Source organism: Dromaius novaehollandiae, chromosome 1 (assembly GCF_036370855.1).
Source record: "Dromaius novaehollandiae isolate bDroNov1 chromosome 1, bDroNov1.hap1, whole genome shotgun sequence".
Taxonomy (NCBI): domain Eukaryota; kingdom Metazoa; phylum Chordata; class Aves; order Casuariiformes; family Dromaiidae; genus Dromaius; species Dromaius novaehollandiae.
In genome coordinates, this window is record NC_088098.1 from 57,326,569 (window position 1) to 57,343,669 (window position 17,101).

At 42.7% G+C, this 17,101-nt stretch overlaps 1 long non-coding RNA gene across 1 annotated transcript in view; it reads right to left on the bottom strand.

Annotated features, from left to right (window-relative positions):
- Positions 1–17,101, bottom strand: part of LOC135328619 (uncharacterized) — a 79,505-nt gene that overhangs the window by 55,469 nt on the left and 6,935 nt on the right. The gene's annotated exons all lie outside the window — the stretch shown is intronic.

Genomic DNA, 17,101 nt, shown 5'->3' on the forward strand with positions numbered 1-17,101 from the left:
TTAAGGAATCTTTATTTTAGTTGTCATTCTCTAAAAATTGCAATGTACCTATCAGAGAACGTTTAGAACTGGTCCAAATATTCAGAAGGCATAGAAATGGATACCTAAGGGAAGCAAATAAATATACATTACTATTTTCAAAAGCTGATTGCTTATCATATTAGGGGGAAAACAAGCCCCAAAACCTAGAATCAGCTCTCCTGTATCTGCATACCAGTCCTTTAATAAGTCTCTCCCTACATGATAAACTTTGGCTACATATACTTGAAATCACTGACTGCAGCTGAGAACACAGCAAAGCCGTCCATCTCCAAGAGCGCCAAAGAGCCTGTCCCAGGAGAGCATTGTCTCTATTCTGAAGCTACATCAATCCTTGAGCACCTTCTCAGTAAATAAGGAAGGTATCGCTGGAGTCATATAGCCACTCTCTGTGGCTATTTAGAGCAGGTGGCAAGCATACAGGTCCCAGGTCCCTAAACATCTAGATGGAGGACTGAGGCCCAGCTAAGAGTATTGTCCCCAAACCTCAGAGAAATGCGGGCTCACAGCAGCAGAAGAGAGGAAGAAGAAATAGCAGACACGCAGATCTTGTCTGGACATGCAGCTGGGGTGCAGCTAAGCTGGGAAACATCGCCAAGCCCTACAGTGTGGACGCATTTCACAGATGGACCTCCTGGAAGGTATTTGTGAAGTGTGTAGGGCAGTGGGATGCTAACCCTTCCCTGGCACTCCTCACGTCCCACCACAAGACACCTCCGCACCGGCTTGGTTTGCCAGACAGGACACTGGCGATCGGTGGAGGGCAGGCACGGCTCCTGCCAGCACCCACAGCCAGCAAGCACGTGTCTGAGCCGCCTACCCAGCAGGGAGCAGGGGGCACCCGCCACCCCAGCCAGCCCCTTTGCTTTGGAGAAGCTGGGAGAAAACCATCAGGCTGCAGCAGCTATGGAGAGCCGGGAACTGCTTTTGCAGCCCAGCGGTTTGGAAGTTGCGGTGACTTTTTCTCTCCTTCCTATCTTATATAACCAGTACAACGGCCTCTTCTCTAGTTGCATTCATTGTTTCTGAAGAAGGGGATAAATGAATTCACGTAGCCTCAGAAGACAGTAGCCCTGCATTACTGAAATATCTCAGCAGGACTCAGCGTAGAGCTCCTATCGCTTGACAAGGCTGTCAGCATGTCCATCAGAATGTGCAAACATCCCCCCCGCCTGCTTGTCTCCTGCCTTGCCCTCCAGTAGTTATTTTCTCCTGTTTCAAAGGGAGAGCACAGTGGCACCGCTCTGCTCTGCTCTCCCCCTGCCCAGTGGGCAAGGCTGTAGCGTGCAAGCCCTGGGCTGGAAAACTCGCCCCATCACTCCACACTCCCAATGTTTCCCAAGGGCTAAGTGCCTTTTCTTCCTGCAAAGAACATGCATTTGCTCAATTCCCATATTTTTTAAAAAATATTATAAAGAAATTATTCACCTATTTCATAAAACACTGAGTCTCTTTGTGCTGCAGAAAAGTTTAATAAGATAGAACAGAATTATGGGGCAGAAAAATGGCACTGCAGTCTCTGCTCTGTTTGTCAGTAATGTGCTGTTATTACAAGAATGCTCGGGGTTATTTTTTTTTTCTGTGCTGGACTGATAGATTGTGTTTTAATCTTTTGTAAGTCCAGTTGTTTAGATCCCATTTGGAAGGCAGTGGAGAAAATGCTCTTTTCATAAAAACACTCCAATTCTTCTGTAAATATCTGCTGTCATATTTATCCTTTTGGAATTAAATTCAATTTTTTTATTAAGCTTGCTACCAGAGGAAGCAATAGTTCCAAAACTGTTTAAATAGGTACCATTTGTGAATATAAACAGTTTCAGATTTTTTTGTCTGAAGGCTTAAGTGGTTTCATAATTTCTGGTGCTGTGTTTTGCGAGTGTTTTTTATACAGAAATAGACTAAAGCATGCTGAAACTACACGTAAGCGGTGGAGAAGGGGGAGGAGGAGTGGAGCTGTTTTAAAAAGGACCAGAGATCAGAATGGGAGGCTGTGAACACAAATGAATTAAACACATGTCAGTCGCTAAAGAAGAAGGGAGTCGTTCTTGACATTTGGAAAGGATAAGAAATATCAGGCTGTGCTGTGATCTCATAGTCCAGAGCTGTAAATCCAGGGAAAAAAGATCCGTAGACCACAGCCTGGCTCAGGCTATGACCCTTCAAGGAACATGACAAGGTAGATGTCTTTAGTACAGGATAGTGGTGGTTAATAAGGCACCATGCCATATAGATTCCTTCAGATTTTTTTGGCTGTCTACTCATAGGGGCACTTAAATCACTCAAAAAGAGAAAAAAGCAAAGAAAGAAGTAGAAACACAGGGGAGGCAGCAAAATGAGAGAAAGCACGCTTGCTAAGTAAGGATTAGGCTGTACCCGAATGCGCACCACTCCATTTCTTACTGTCTTGTTCGGCACATTGCTACAAGCTGCAGCCACCCTGTGCTACTGCAGCTGCGGCAGTTTCTCGCTTTCTGATCTCTCCCTGTCTCCAGGATGCTTTGCATTAGTGACACGAAGTGAGGGAGAGAGAGATAAAATAACTGACCTTTCCAAAATCTGTGCAGATCCGTCTGCCAAGGGCAGCAGCTGTGGGCTCAGCCTGCTCTCCGGATGCCCTCGCCACCTGCGGCACACTCACTGGCACAGAGAAGTGGTTTCCTGCACACCGAGCAGCGGGGTACTGCAGCCCTTCTGCAAGTCACCCTGGCAGCAAGGATGAGTTGGTCTTTGAGGGAAAGGTCATAAAAATGGCTCACAAGCCCCAGAGCTAAAATATCTAAATTAGCACTTTGAACTGCATTAAAAATAATAATAATAATGAAGATTCTGCTGAACTTCCAGTTTGGGGAACACTCCTCCAAGGTCATTTTTGGGTATCTCTGCTTTTAGAGTGAGAGGCTGTCCTGGCAATCCTATGCAAGCATACTCAGATAAGTACCCCTACTTAGTACTACTTGTCTTAAGCAGGCTGGCAAGAGGCACCCACCACAGCCATTGCCTTGAAAATGTGTTCATAATGGCAAAACACCATGTCATGATGCTGGTCCCCAAGGAATTTCCAGCATTAGCTTCTCTGTCTGAAAGACACATCCGTGTGGGCTTCAGCTGTCCTGCCCAGCATCGGATGATCTGATTCTCTGTCCCCCTCTACCAAGTCCTTAAAAATCAGCTGCTATTTGAAGAATGACTTCAGCCTCAGGGGGTCAGCAGCCGTGGGCAGTCACACAAGGTGCTGTAAAGTCTCTGAGGTTAAACACTGACACACAGTGGGCAGGGAAACGGGAAATCGGGCCCATGTGGCTTTCATGAGGGTTTTTTGTATTTGCTGCCCTGCTAAGAAAAAGAAGGCTCTCCCAAAAGCCACTAAGAGAAGCAAAAAACGAATCATACTATTCTTCATTCAAAAGTCCTGTTTTCACGTAACACTGATTCACTCCACGTTTCATTTTTTGTGGCACACAGGATAGCAAATACCAATAAAACTCTCGAGTTCATTGTTTCATCACTTAAGAAGAGTACTTGAGCTGGCCATTTGCTGTTTAATTCTATTGTTCCCAAGCCGTATCTGATAACATTTCACAGGCAGGAACTCTGGATGTTCATTTGTCTCCAGATTCCAACACTTGCATATTTTATTATAATTTGGTTATTTGAACAGAGCTGTTTCATCTCTCCCTGTTACAGAGCCACAAATCTGCTTCCAGCAAGCTGCTAAGTTACAGCAAACTCCTGATACAGCCTGCAGTTCCTTTGAGCTCGGAGTGCCAAATGCTGTGGTTTAAGATTAAAACCAGAGATGAAACCTGATTGTTGTTCCATGCATATGCTTTAAATCGGTTGTTCTGCTTATTTTAGAGAATTCTAGAGAGTTGGTGCAATGAAAAAGTAAGCATCCATTCTGTGGAGTAAATCTTGCTGCACTAGATTCCTATTCACCCTTCTTTTTTAGAGCATCACTAATACCTTGTCTTGTAAAATTACCATAGCTAACAATTAGCATGTGCCATTAAATTAAGTGCTGCCTCTGCATTAAAACCTTTAAGTTAGAAGCAGTGGTGTTTTAGCTGTATCTGACTGGTCCAGGGTAACACTCATTTAATGACAGCTCTTCAGTCTATAACACGACCTTGTTACAGTGCGTGTGCAGGCAAATGCCTCTCAGATACTAGAGGTCCTTTTGTGCCTTCCCACAGCCCTTCCTGTGTGCCCAGCACGAATGGACGTGCTCTCCCATGCTCTGCTAGGAAAAAGCAATAGCATGATTCAGCTTGTTCAGTCCTTAGCCTGAGAGCGTGAGCCTCAGATGCTGCACAGGCTTCATGAGTAATGTGGGGGAACAACCCATGTCTGGCCTAATGGGGCTCTCAAGATGGATGAGCTGGAAAGGAGAAACTCAAGCACGGGCCACACAGTTAACACTGCCAGGTAAAATGCTTCCATTCATGTCAGCATTACTTCCTTATTCATACAACCCTTCCATGAATCAGGGAAATGGGATAAAAATCCTACCAAGAACCAACATCACACCTAGGTGTCACTTAAATCTCACTTGAATCTTAAGCCTTGACCAGCCTTCAGCACAAAGATGATTTCCACCCAGTCACTTGTTCCTTTGGAAGCTGAAAGATTAGTTTAATGCAAAAGCGTTCAGTCTGTGATCCACAGACCACACGGGCAGTCCTTGGCTGTTTCTAAATGGTCTGCAGAAGACAGTAAGAAAAGCAAGGCTCACATTTGTGATGTAGGGCTAGCACCTTCACTGGTACAGGGACTTGCAACTCAAAAAAACAGGAGCTTTGCTCCTCGTAATCTGGGTAGCCAACATACAGCCTGAAACTGCAATACATCAAGCATTTCCCACAAGATGCCTGAGCTTCCTCTTGCCACTGGTCCATGGCAGGGGTTGCTCAGCACCTTGCAGAGGTAGCCCATGCCCTGGCAGCACTCGCTGGCTGACTGAGGGCATTCCAGTGAGTTGTACTTTGTCCTGTAGTTACATTCAATTACCATGCCTACATGACCTTTTAAGGGGCCATATATGTCATGTGAGCTAAAGGACCTGAGTAATTTGAATGGGTTTGGCCACAGATATAGGCCCTACCTGAGTAAGATTTGTATTGCTGAAAGCTGTATAAGGCAATCTGCAATTGCTTCAAGTAGAATGCAGCTTAAATTGGTGTATTAAAAGTTCTAGGACAAGGATATCTGCCCCTTGTATTACGGGTTGTGCAATAAGTTTCATGAAGAGAAGTACTAGCTTTTTATTTTTAAAGGCAGTAGACAAACTACAGGCTTTGTGGCAAGCTGCAGTAGTCTGCCCACGTCTGTGTAATGTATGGTGATCTGACATCCAATTCTGCCCGAGGGCATTCTGGGAATGGAGATAATGTTCCTGGTGCCAGGCCAGGTTAATTGCATCTGCCATAGTAGACCCTGCAGATGCTCAGTTGGACAGATGCAGAAAACTTGATGTTGTCCTATTTTCAGATGCCAAACAGAGCTTATTCTACTTTTACAAAACAAGGACATAAGAGACATGAAGAGGAAGTGGCTTACCGCAACAAAGGCATTCATGGCTTGTAACGCCCTCCCAATTACAAGGAGCAGACAATTGTTCATCATAAATGTTAGACAGAGAAAGCTGAAAGAAGAGAAAAAGCAGCTTGCCATGGACAGGAATAAAAAGACTGCACATGAAATCGCACACTCGCAGAGACTGATGCACATCTGGCATGATCCCACTGTAATCAGCACTTAGTCTGTATTTGCACCCATCTACACAACGGCCAAACTCAACCCCAAATGTTTCCCACTGTAATTGTGGCAAGTCCCACTTCACCCAAACCACTCTTTCGTTCTCCCCAAAATATAGGGCTACCTGACTTTCCAAACTAAACTCTGCTTAAAAGTCATAACAATGAAAAATTATACCTTTTCCTCTCTCTTTTGCTACACAGTTTATTTGCCTAGAAATATCTGGGAGGAGATTTCCTGGGAGGAAAATATCATCAAGGATGCAAAAGTCCAGCTGTATTGAGGAGCCTCCTACTTATATTTTCATCCTGCTGAAGGCCATATTTGTTCTGGGACCGAGTGATCACTCACCCTGCTTTTGTGCTGCTATTACTTTCAGATGAATTGCATTAATGTAAAACTGGAACAGCAGAATGGTGAAATGGGGTTCTTTAGCTCAGGTTTTCTAGAAGACAGGACTGAGAGACTTGAAGATGGATTAAGCATTAAGAAGGTCCAAAACCACAATGTTTTCAAGCTTCTTCAGACAAATGATATGTACCACTGGGGGAAAAAAAAGCCAGAACCATGAGGTTTAAGCAAGTCTTTTGGGGCCTTTTTGTCAAAGTGGCTTTCTAGACATGTCCAAATGGCAGCTAATGAGACTTGCTTTACATGGCTGTCCAATCAGCTTTGGTAGATAAAACTGATATTCTTCATTTCTCATTCGGGTGTTTCTGGCTGAGATATGCAGAATATGTTGTGTTAGGGAGTGTACCACCTTCAAAACACAGAACAGAAAACCTCAGAGAGCTTCCATCTGCCCCAGAGTCACGCATGAAAATAGCTGAATTATGAAATAACAATAATAATATCTTCCTACTGTATCTCACTGTAGAGCTTTGTGACCACTGAAAAACACGTGGGAAATGATGGGGGTGCATCCAAAAGGGAACAGTGACAAAAGGCAGCAAGCTGCCTATCAACCAGAAACTGCAGCTGCTCTTTAGCAACACTAATAAATAGACTTCTCCCATTACAAGGGAAAGATTGCTTTTTCCTCAAGTCAAATGGAATCATTTTAACTATCATCAACAATTAGATGAACAATTGTGATTTCATTCATCTAATTTTTTTTATTTTACATAAAGTTGCTGAGCAATGACTAGAGCACTGACAAAACCACTTCTTTCTGTGATACTCCACATCTCAGGATTTGGATGAGGAAACTCCAAAGACACATGGGACACTTACATTTCCATTAGTGCAGCACCTGAAAACAATACCGAAGAAAGGGAAGCCTTTTATTTGTCAAGCATCCAAGATCCTCCCAGCAGCATGATATGGGAACAGGCAGAGTTGAGAGCACTCAGCCTTAACCAGATAGCCATTTGTACAAAACAGCAACTGTAATGCTGCACTAATCTATGCAAGGCCTCAGAAAAATAAATCTTGCTATTAAAATCAGACCAGAGTTGGAAACACCGCATCCAGTCAGATGCAGTATAGTAATGTATCAGTAAGACATTGGATGCTACTAAGATACACTCCTGGTCAATGAGTTGGCCCACGCCTGATTAGTGTGAAAATATGGTCAAACCTTTTTTAAAAAAAAAACATTTTTCTTAACTGGTTGATAAGAAAGTTCTTGTTTTCAGTCCAAGACAAAGACATGAATCAAAAGCCCTGAATCAAATGACTAACCACAAGAGATAAATTGGGTATGATCTTCCCTAGTTCAGCAGTGCCAAAGAACTTCTTAGCTTAATAACACTGGTTGACACTGGCACAATCTCAGTGGTTTGCAGCGCTTCCTTATTAATGTTAATGTTTTCAACTCAGCACTTCCATAGTTTCATGAACATTGACGCTGACATCATTTGAAATATAAAAAGCATGTATAAGCACTAAAGCTCAACAGCATAACTAACCTGAGGCTTGAGCTAAGCCTTGATTTATGTGCTGAAGTTTTCTGCTAACCAGGTTATGGGACGCCTTCAGCACAGAACTGTATTTCTCATTCACTTCTTCCTCTGCAATGGACCAAGGTAAACGCCTGGAACCAAATCCTCAGGTTCTAGGTTTGAGCTGTTGAGTTTGGGTCCATTTCCAGGCATTGCTTAACAGAGGTATCATAATTCACTTGCTATTCTGAAGGTGCATGGAGACATTTAGAATAATGGCACCTTTTACAAAACAAATCTTCCAGGTCACTGCTAATATAACTATGTCTCCAAGCAGTGCCTGCTATCTGTCCTTTATGTCCTGGGATATGAGATAGAACCAGACAAGACAGATTTCATAGTAACATCACCTGTGTCATGAAAGATCATATGCACCACCTACTATGCACAGAGCATTAAACCAGCATTTGTTTGAAAGTAGTGTCAGATTCACCCTTTCCCCTGCCATAACTGCTAAGAGAAAACAGTCTCTCCAGATTAACTCTCTAGGTTGTCTGCAGTCACCTTTCTGCTCCATGTCCCTGTGTTACTGTGCGCTCACTTCAGCGGCTGGAAATCTTTACCCAGTGCAAACTAAAAACTCCATCAAGTTCTTTCGATAAGTAGCAATGCTCCTGCAGTTAAGAAATCTTTTCCTTATAAACACAGCTCTTCACTGAAGCCTCAAAAAGTCCATTTAACTCAACTGGCCACGTTTGTCTCAGCAATTTTATTACTATATCCCTTATTAGCCAAATGAGAAAAAATGTTTCTGTGAGAAAAATATCTTCTTGACACAGTTTTTTAAAAAAAGGGGTTCAAAAGGTACATGTGATACCAAAAACTCAGGATAAATAGACTGGTACAAGTTAATTGAGTAGAACAGGGATAAGCAGGCAGAATACATGTTTGGGGATAGTAGGGGGATCCTGGGGAAGGAATAAAGGAAAAAACATAGACAAAATCAAACTGGAAAGATCTGATCCATCACGTATTGCAGATATTTGCTGATGACCATGCCTTGATTATGACAAATTATTCTAGTCGAGGACTTTTACTTTTTGCTATAGCCAAGGTTCTCAGCATGGAAAACCTTTGCTGTTATTCTTCAAAACTTCAATAGGGAAGGGAAAACTTTTGCAGCCTTCATGGTTGCAGTGTAAAACCTGAAAATGTAACCTAGGATGAAAAGTTCCAAAAGCCAGTGAAAACTGTGAGGGTATGTTAGGCTTGCCTTGAGAGCCACACATGAAACGCCATTTCAAGATCCCAGCAGTAGACCCTCATTCTCCACTGGGTTAATCCAGCTCTGCTGCACTGAGAGCTGCAACCCTGATGTAAAAATGCTGTAATATCGGTCCTCACTGATCAGTACGGTAAGTGCTGTCGGCTCGTGCCTTGCTTTGGGCTGCCCTGGCATAAATCAGTGGAACAGCACTCTGAGCACCAGCCGCTGGCACGTGTGCTCTGAACACCCAGCCATCAATGGAAAGGTTATGGTGCCCTTAAGCTATGTCTCTTCCACATTTTTTGTCTCCTCTTGCAGCATCTACACACTACAGACCATCTAGCACACTACAGAGAGATTCATAAAACTAGCACGGTTTTCCCAGCGCCTGAACCACATTGGTGGTGCAGTGCACAAATGGCAATACAAAGGAGTGAGATTGGCTTTGTGTTACATGAAACAATCATCCCCAGCATATTCTGATCTGTCCTTCAGCATGTGAATTGGCACAAAACAGGGAACATGTAGGTGGGGGGGTGGGAGGAGTGGACTGGATTGAGCTAATGGGAACCTTACTTCCACAGCATGCCTGAAGGGTACGAATGAAAGAATATATCTTGACTTAAGAATGAGCAACTAGTCCAAAAAGTCTTGATCTATTAAAGAGAGGAGCCTGCTGACTAATGGAAAAGGAATGCACAATCAGGTTTTGTCAGGTTTGACTCAATCAATCTTTCTCCTGCAGGTTCTGCTTCTCAGATGTGATACACAGGCCTGGCCACGGGACAAGAATTCTATTTCCCAATTCAAAAGAAAAAAAAAATTTTGAGGTTTTCAAATCTGTTTTCATTACGCATCAGAACAAAACCACAGTGCTTCCAAAACCTTCACACACAAGATCCAGAAAGCAAAAGAGAAGGGGGGATCCAAATGGCAAATAGGTTAGTGCCTCAGTTGCTCCCCTGCAAAGCGGGAGGCCTGGCTCCTGACTCCCCAGCACGGTCAGACAGAAGAGGGAGAGGAACTTGGACTCCCCCCACCAGACAGCCACGGAAAGCCAGTTCCTTCCCCGCACACTCCTTTAGTTAACTCTCTCTCACCCTCTGCCCCCATCTCCTTGGAGCCTCTCCACTCCATATAAATAATTACATATGAACTGAGCTACAGAGTATGAGAGTATGCAGTCCAGTGGTTAGGAAGCTCCCTGGAGATAAAAGGGAGCTCCAGATTCAAGTTCTTGCTCTGACTGATTTGAAGCTGATTTCAATTAAGTATTCACTGGACAAAAGTGAAATGGCCTGTAAAGCTCGGTGGTCAGGGAACTACTCCAAATCAAAACAAGGATTTTAACCTGGGGATGTACTTCCCAGGGAAGTCTCCTAACCACTGGCAGACCCATCAGATCTCACACTTCAAGCAGGAGTGGGAGGAAGGCTGAAGCCCTGAGCCAGATCTGGGGGAGCTGTCTCTTTTGGGGGCTTCGCTCGGAAAGGAAACCCGCCGGAGGGCACAATTCCAGACTGTGTGCTATAGTCATCATACGAGCAGACGCACAAGCATGCCCCTTCCCCTCGCTGCTCGCACAGGCCCCCACACAGGGTCTCTGCCATCAGAATTTGAGGAGGTTGAGAAGTAGACATCAGGCATCTCTAGAGTAGAAGTCATTTTCTGCTTTCCCCACAATTCCCCTACCTGCCCAGGAAGTCTTTCTGCTGATAATACCATGGAAACAGATAAATTCTCTCAAAAAGTTACAGAGAAACACTGTTTCCAGGTGGAAAAGTAAATCTTGATATACTCAGCATTGTATGGGATGGGTCCAATACCAAACAAAAACAGTAAAATTATCAATCATAATGTGGGAAACAGAGAACTACTTGACAAACTTTTCTGTTTCAGATTCAGAAGGAAGCAGAATGATATATTCAGAGCTTCACTTAATGCTTACTATTTCGCAGGCAGTTAGAGATGATGTTAAACAGCAGTCATTAATAACAACATTTGTAAACCTGCAGGACTTGATTACAGTCCTGGTGAGGATTGCCAGCTTGGCTGATAGAAGTAGCTGCATATAGGGAAAATATTTAGATCTTTTAAGGTGTTTAACTCACTCCCACGTAACAATCCATTAGTGCTAAATGGCTTAAAAGCTGGCTAATGAATGGATTTCTAAAAGTAATTTTAACACAATAACTACCATCCGGAGAGGTGTTGCATCTTGGTCCCAGCTATTGCTGTCAACGGCATCTCTACCAACAATGTCGACAAAAGCAAAACCACTGTGGTAAAAGTTTTAGACAGCACAAAGGGGATACAGAATGATAAAAGTGATGAAGGGAACATTCTGTAAAAAGGATTAATTCATTGTCATTTGATTCACATGCATTTTTAGAACAAATGTAAGTTCATATATCTGGCAACAAAGGCTTTATGTAACCCTTAAAGATATGAAACAGCAACTCAGAAATAATTAACTTTGAAAAAACTTCATGGTCACATTAGATAATCAGTTGAACGCGACTCCTCAAAGCAATTCTGATCCTTAGATAAACAAGCAAGGGAATTTGAAAGAGTCCATATATAACTCTAGTGAGAATATTACTGAAAAACTGCATGCAGTTCTGGCATCCAAACTTTAAAAAGTATATTCAAAATTTGGAAAGGGTTCAGAAAAGAGCTACAAGAATGACCTGTGGTCTAGAAATCAGACTGAGACTAAAGAAGTCTAATCTGATTTATCCCAGAGAAGCTTAAGAAGTAATATGATCACAGCTCACAGATACCTGGATGGTAGGGTAACTAGTATAGCTATGAGGAAGAGATTTTTAATGTAGGTGTTAGCGTAAAAGGCATAATGAAATCCACTAGGTAGAAGCCAAAGCTGGACAAACTCCAAGCAGAAACAGGTCGTGCATTTTCTTTAAACTGTGAAAGGCATAACAATTGAATATAATGAAACGAATTCTCTATCCCATGCAGCCTTTAAGGAAAGGCTACAAAGCTGTCTGTTTTCATGGACAGAAGAAATCATGAGACACTGCAGTGAAGTTCACAGATGTGTGTCATATGGGAGGTCAGATCAGAGGATCACAATAACCTAACCCAGCTTTAAAAATATGTGAATTTGTGGCTATATTTGTCTCATTTTTTCCTTTCTAAAAGAAGATGTCAATGGCTTTACTGTATAACTCCCTAAGTGTCAAAACCTGTCAGTATCATACAGGTTGGGGACATAATTATGTAAGAAGAATGCTCTCTAGTGATAAAAATAACTCTTAAGGAGCTTTAGCTCTATTATTTTAGCCCAAATGAGAGTTCCTACTGCACGCTGAAAAAAGACATTTCTTATCTTCCTCTAATAACAGGTAGCCTTTGGAATATTCACTTTAAAAAAAATCTAAAGTGAACCATATTGATTTTGACTTTCTGCTCCAACTAATAAGTTTTATATTTTTATTTAAACCAAACAGAGGCTACAAGAACTAGCACAGGAAAAAAAATGCATTTTGTAAAGATTAATTTTGCTCCAGTTCTTTGAGTGTTCCTTCACACTGTAACTGAACATTTTATAAGGCCAACAATCACATCAATATGTCGGCTGAGATTCATGGGAACTCACAGACACTGTTATTTTCACTGTTCATTTCATAGGTCACATAGATACCATCAAGTGTTACCCTTCTGTGACTGCTATCACCTCACAGTAGGAAAAGGTCCAATTTCTGTAGGAGATGGCTACATGCTTTAAGGCTGAGCAGAAAAAAAAAGAAAAATCTCATGTGAAATGAACACTGGTGCAAAATTACTTCCATAAAACCAGCAACAAGAGAAAACTTACCTGAGTGTGGTTTTCACTAGGAACTCTGTTCTGGTTCAGTAGCGCTTAGTTCATGGATATTTCAGCAAATCTTGAATGATTAATGGCTTTTTATGGCTTCTGATATGAATCAGATGAAAATCTTGCAGTTGTGGTCAAGTTTCCCTTTGAGTTTTGGGGTTCATTGAAACTAAAAATCCTGAGAGGTAGCTAATCAAGCTGAGCTTAAAGCAGGGGAAAAAATTCACATAAAACTGTTCCAGAGTAAAAGCCCTGAGATTTTGGTCAATTCTATCCAAAACCTTGCTGGGGAAAACTTACAGGAAAGCATGGAGAGGTGGAATTAATCTGACATTTCTGGATGGATAGTAACATAACACATTGCTGGTGTTCTCAGTGCTGCGCCTTATTCCAATAAATACTAATATGTACCTTAGGTATCAAGGCATGTAAACTTAAGACAGTGATATCAGTTTAGACAAGCTGCTTAGCTGGGGTGGCCAAAAGCTGGGCTCCTATATCCTAAACAGAGAGATGCCCTGTGCTGCTTGTTACAGTAAGCTATTCGGAGGACATCCCACTGACACTGTGTGCAATGAAGTCCCACCGCGATTCCCCTCCTATGGGCTAACCAAGGCAGAAACAAAGGTGTCAATTCAACAGTCTAATCCAGATTTTACAGTAACAAATCCCCTTGATCTCACTAGCCACAGCCCTGACCCCACAGCAGATGCCACGCAGGCCTAGCATTCCTCACGTCTGGACTGGCAGCTGGACAGGACACTTTAAAAGCTTGTATTTAGTGCTATGGTGGCAACCAGGTAGGAATCAGCATCCACTGACAGACCCTGTGCTCTGGTAGCTGTGGTACCACTCATTCTTTTAGCCCTTTTAGCCCCCATAGCTAGAATAAGGAAAATCATAGTATCTTTTATCACATTGTATGATAGTCATTATGAAATATTAACTATTAATAGCTTCTCTTCTATGTAGATCTCTGCCTTTCTTGTATATGTTAGACACAGCGTATCCTTCTTCACCTTGATACTGAACCTCAGGAGTAAGTCTTCAACTTACCCTTCAGCTCTCTTCCATGTTTAAGCATATAGATTTCCATTTTGTTTCACAGATATAAGCACTTTCCTGTATATTTGGATAAGGATAAGAACAGCACATCAACATTTAGTTCAGAATTTGCACCTGGTGCTTGGGTTTTCCTCATATCCAAGGTTGTATTTGTCCCCACGGTTCTGCATAGGGGTGAGCTAGATCTGGCTGAAAATCAGACCCTAATGGACTAGAGCTCCATTACACCCAAGAAGCAGCGCAGTCCAAGGCAAGAAGAGACTGCAACATCATTGACCAAAAAGACACAAATCCTAAACCAACAGAAAACTGGAGTTGCTATTGTGTCAATACTATTGTGCATTTATTGTATTGCACTGCAGTAGTCTCATTCAGGGATTAACACTTCAATGCACTGGGCATTGTACGGTCACATATTGCCTTAATATTTAAATTGTGTGATCCTCTTGTTCCCTCCACCTCTCAATAATGTCCCAGTTTAGGATCTTGGAAAGGCAAATTTCAGACTATCCTCCAAACTTTGAAATCCAAAAGTGTTTTCCAGAGATGTGAAAATGTGAGAGTTGGAGATTACAGAAAATGTAATGTGTCATAGCAAAACTAACTAACCAATTTTTCTTGCCTTTATTATTACTGGAGACTTATACATCTGTTAAGGGACTGCTTTCCTCTCTTATCGTTCTCTTCTGCTTCAGCATGCCACCAAGTCACAGACCCCCAGTTGCTCTACAGGGAGGAAAAATAGCTGTATCTTCTTTGCAGAGCTGAGCAGGATGGAAGATTGTCTGTGCACAATCAGCTTGAATGTCACGGAGCCAAAATAATGAAACCTGCACATGATTAGAGAGCAGTATCTATACAGATACAATCTAAAGGCAGAATTTCTCTCTATCTAGACCCTCCAGTGGAACTACGTGGCATAGCACCATCGAACTCAGCAAGGCTGCGCTGACTCGCACACAGCTTCCACGTTACCTAAACACCACTGTGTGATCCCACCTGCCCAGTAATGGGGCTCGTGGGAGTGAGGTTCCCACTGCTGGAGAAAGAAGCCTTCCAGCAAAGCCTGTCTGGAGACACGGTGCCACATGCAGCACATCACAGTGGCTTCTTTCCAGCTCTGGGGACTCCATGCAGCTGGTGCAGCCTACAGCAGGAGCAATGCCTGCACCACAGACCGAAGTGGGAGATGGGGCCTGAGAGCATGAGTCTTGCCCTGACAGCATTTGACTAGACAGGTCTGGTTATAGCAGCAGCAGATCTGATCTACAACACACAAATCCAGCATGAACAACATAAAAATGGAAAGCATCCTGTGCTAGGGGAACATCTGTTTAGGTGGCGAAAACCCCTTGGAGTGCATCATTCTGGGTGAATCAGCACAGCTGAGACAGCTGCTCAGCTGCCCGAGTGGCTGATTTCATTTTTTCCCAGCTTAGTTGTGTGCCATCACTAAGATTTATTAGCCTCAGCACTGCACAGTTCCAGGAGGTGCAGTTATCAGGAAGTTCTTGGCTTCTCCACACTGTTACCGGGCTTCGCACTGCATAAATTACAAGGTGTGCACTGATTTGCAGATAGCCAGACCCTCTGCTGCGCTGTGCTGTTCTGAAATTGTCATTCCTAACTGTATTTCCATGTTGTTTCTGAAAGCACACCAATAAGAGCAAGACTCTTTACTGGTGCAAATTAGTGTCACCCTGTCAAAGTCAGTGCTGCAATGCAAATTTGCACGCCTTAAGAATCTAGCCCAATTTCAAAAATATCTAGATTAAAACTATTTGGTGTCAAGAACTGGCAGGCCTGATATTCTTTGTAATTAAGCCGACAGCAATAGTTGGGTTTGTCTTAGCTCTTGCTATGCTTCTGCAGATGGGAAGAACAAATCTTGCTGTTTTCATGCCTGCTTTGATGAAGCAGAGTTGCGGCCACTTGAGTACTCAGCACTTTATTGTGCTTACAAAGCCTAGTCCAGATGAAAGAGAAGACCCAATGCCGGGAGTTTTAAGCAGGATTCTGGAGGGCGCTATTCCTTCTGCAGCTCTCCTGTAGCTACACCACCCCAAAGTTGCCCAGTCAAAAACCAGGGTCCTGATTTCTCCTCTGCCTTGACGGTGGTCTCCAAATATGCTCCTCCTCTGATTCAAGGCCAGCATTGTGCCAGGCCTGTGTATGGGCCAGCCAGCCAATACCGTTTATTTTTTACCTGTATCAAGAAGGTATCAGAAAATGAAAATAAAAGCATGCTCATAGCAAATACTTCAGCAGAAAATTGCAACTTTATGATAAAACTCAGAGCACCTGAGGACTTCAGGATATTCATTCTGACTAAAACTGCAGATTTGGGCTTATTGCTGGGAAAAAAATATTAAAACACTTTCATACACAGTAGACACTGCAGACGTACTGAAATATTGCAGAAACCCCAATTCCCTGGCAAAACTGAAAGTTATGAAGTAAAACGTTGATAGGGTCCACCTGGAGAAAACTAGAAAAAGAAATATTTTCTTGCGTGCCATTGCTTTCTTGCACACACCTAAGCAGCAGCCACGTTATGAGCATGACTATAGAAGCAGGCCTCAAACCAGTATTCTGGGACGGCATGAAAGTTTTAATTCAAATAGGCTCTGAACTCTGCCACATACTGCATTATCTTGAATGAGACAAACATCTACCAAACTTTGAGGAATGTTTTTCTCCTTCTGGCCCAACCTCTAGTTACAATTCCAGCTTTGCTTAGAGCAGACTACAAAAAACGTTGATTCTCATTCTCTTCAAAAATACCAGTTTCTGATTCTTTAATCAACAGATTCCAACTGGCAGGCTGTTTGTCAGTGACCCAGGACATAGCAGACATGGAAATCTGCTGCTCTTCATGAGATTAACCTTCGATTTAATGGTGGGTTGTACAACACTTTGTCTACCAATATTTGAGTATCTGCCCCAGTATAAAGAGTAAACAGGTAGCCAAGTAAAATCTGGAAAGTCAGCCAATCAGATCTTGATTATATTATAAAATCAGAATCAGAGTTTTGATGAGTATTTTATAAACGTCTCCCTGTGCTATGGAACTAGACTCTGGTGGAGCCTTATTATACCAAAAAACACAGTAGTTACAGCACTCAGCTGAGAGTCTTGTTTTCATATCCCCCTACCTAATCCTAACCACTCCGCTAGGCATCAAGTATTCTGTTTCAAACACTGTACGAATCCAGGGTAAGAAGTTAGGTTGGAAAATACTGGTATCTGAAAGCA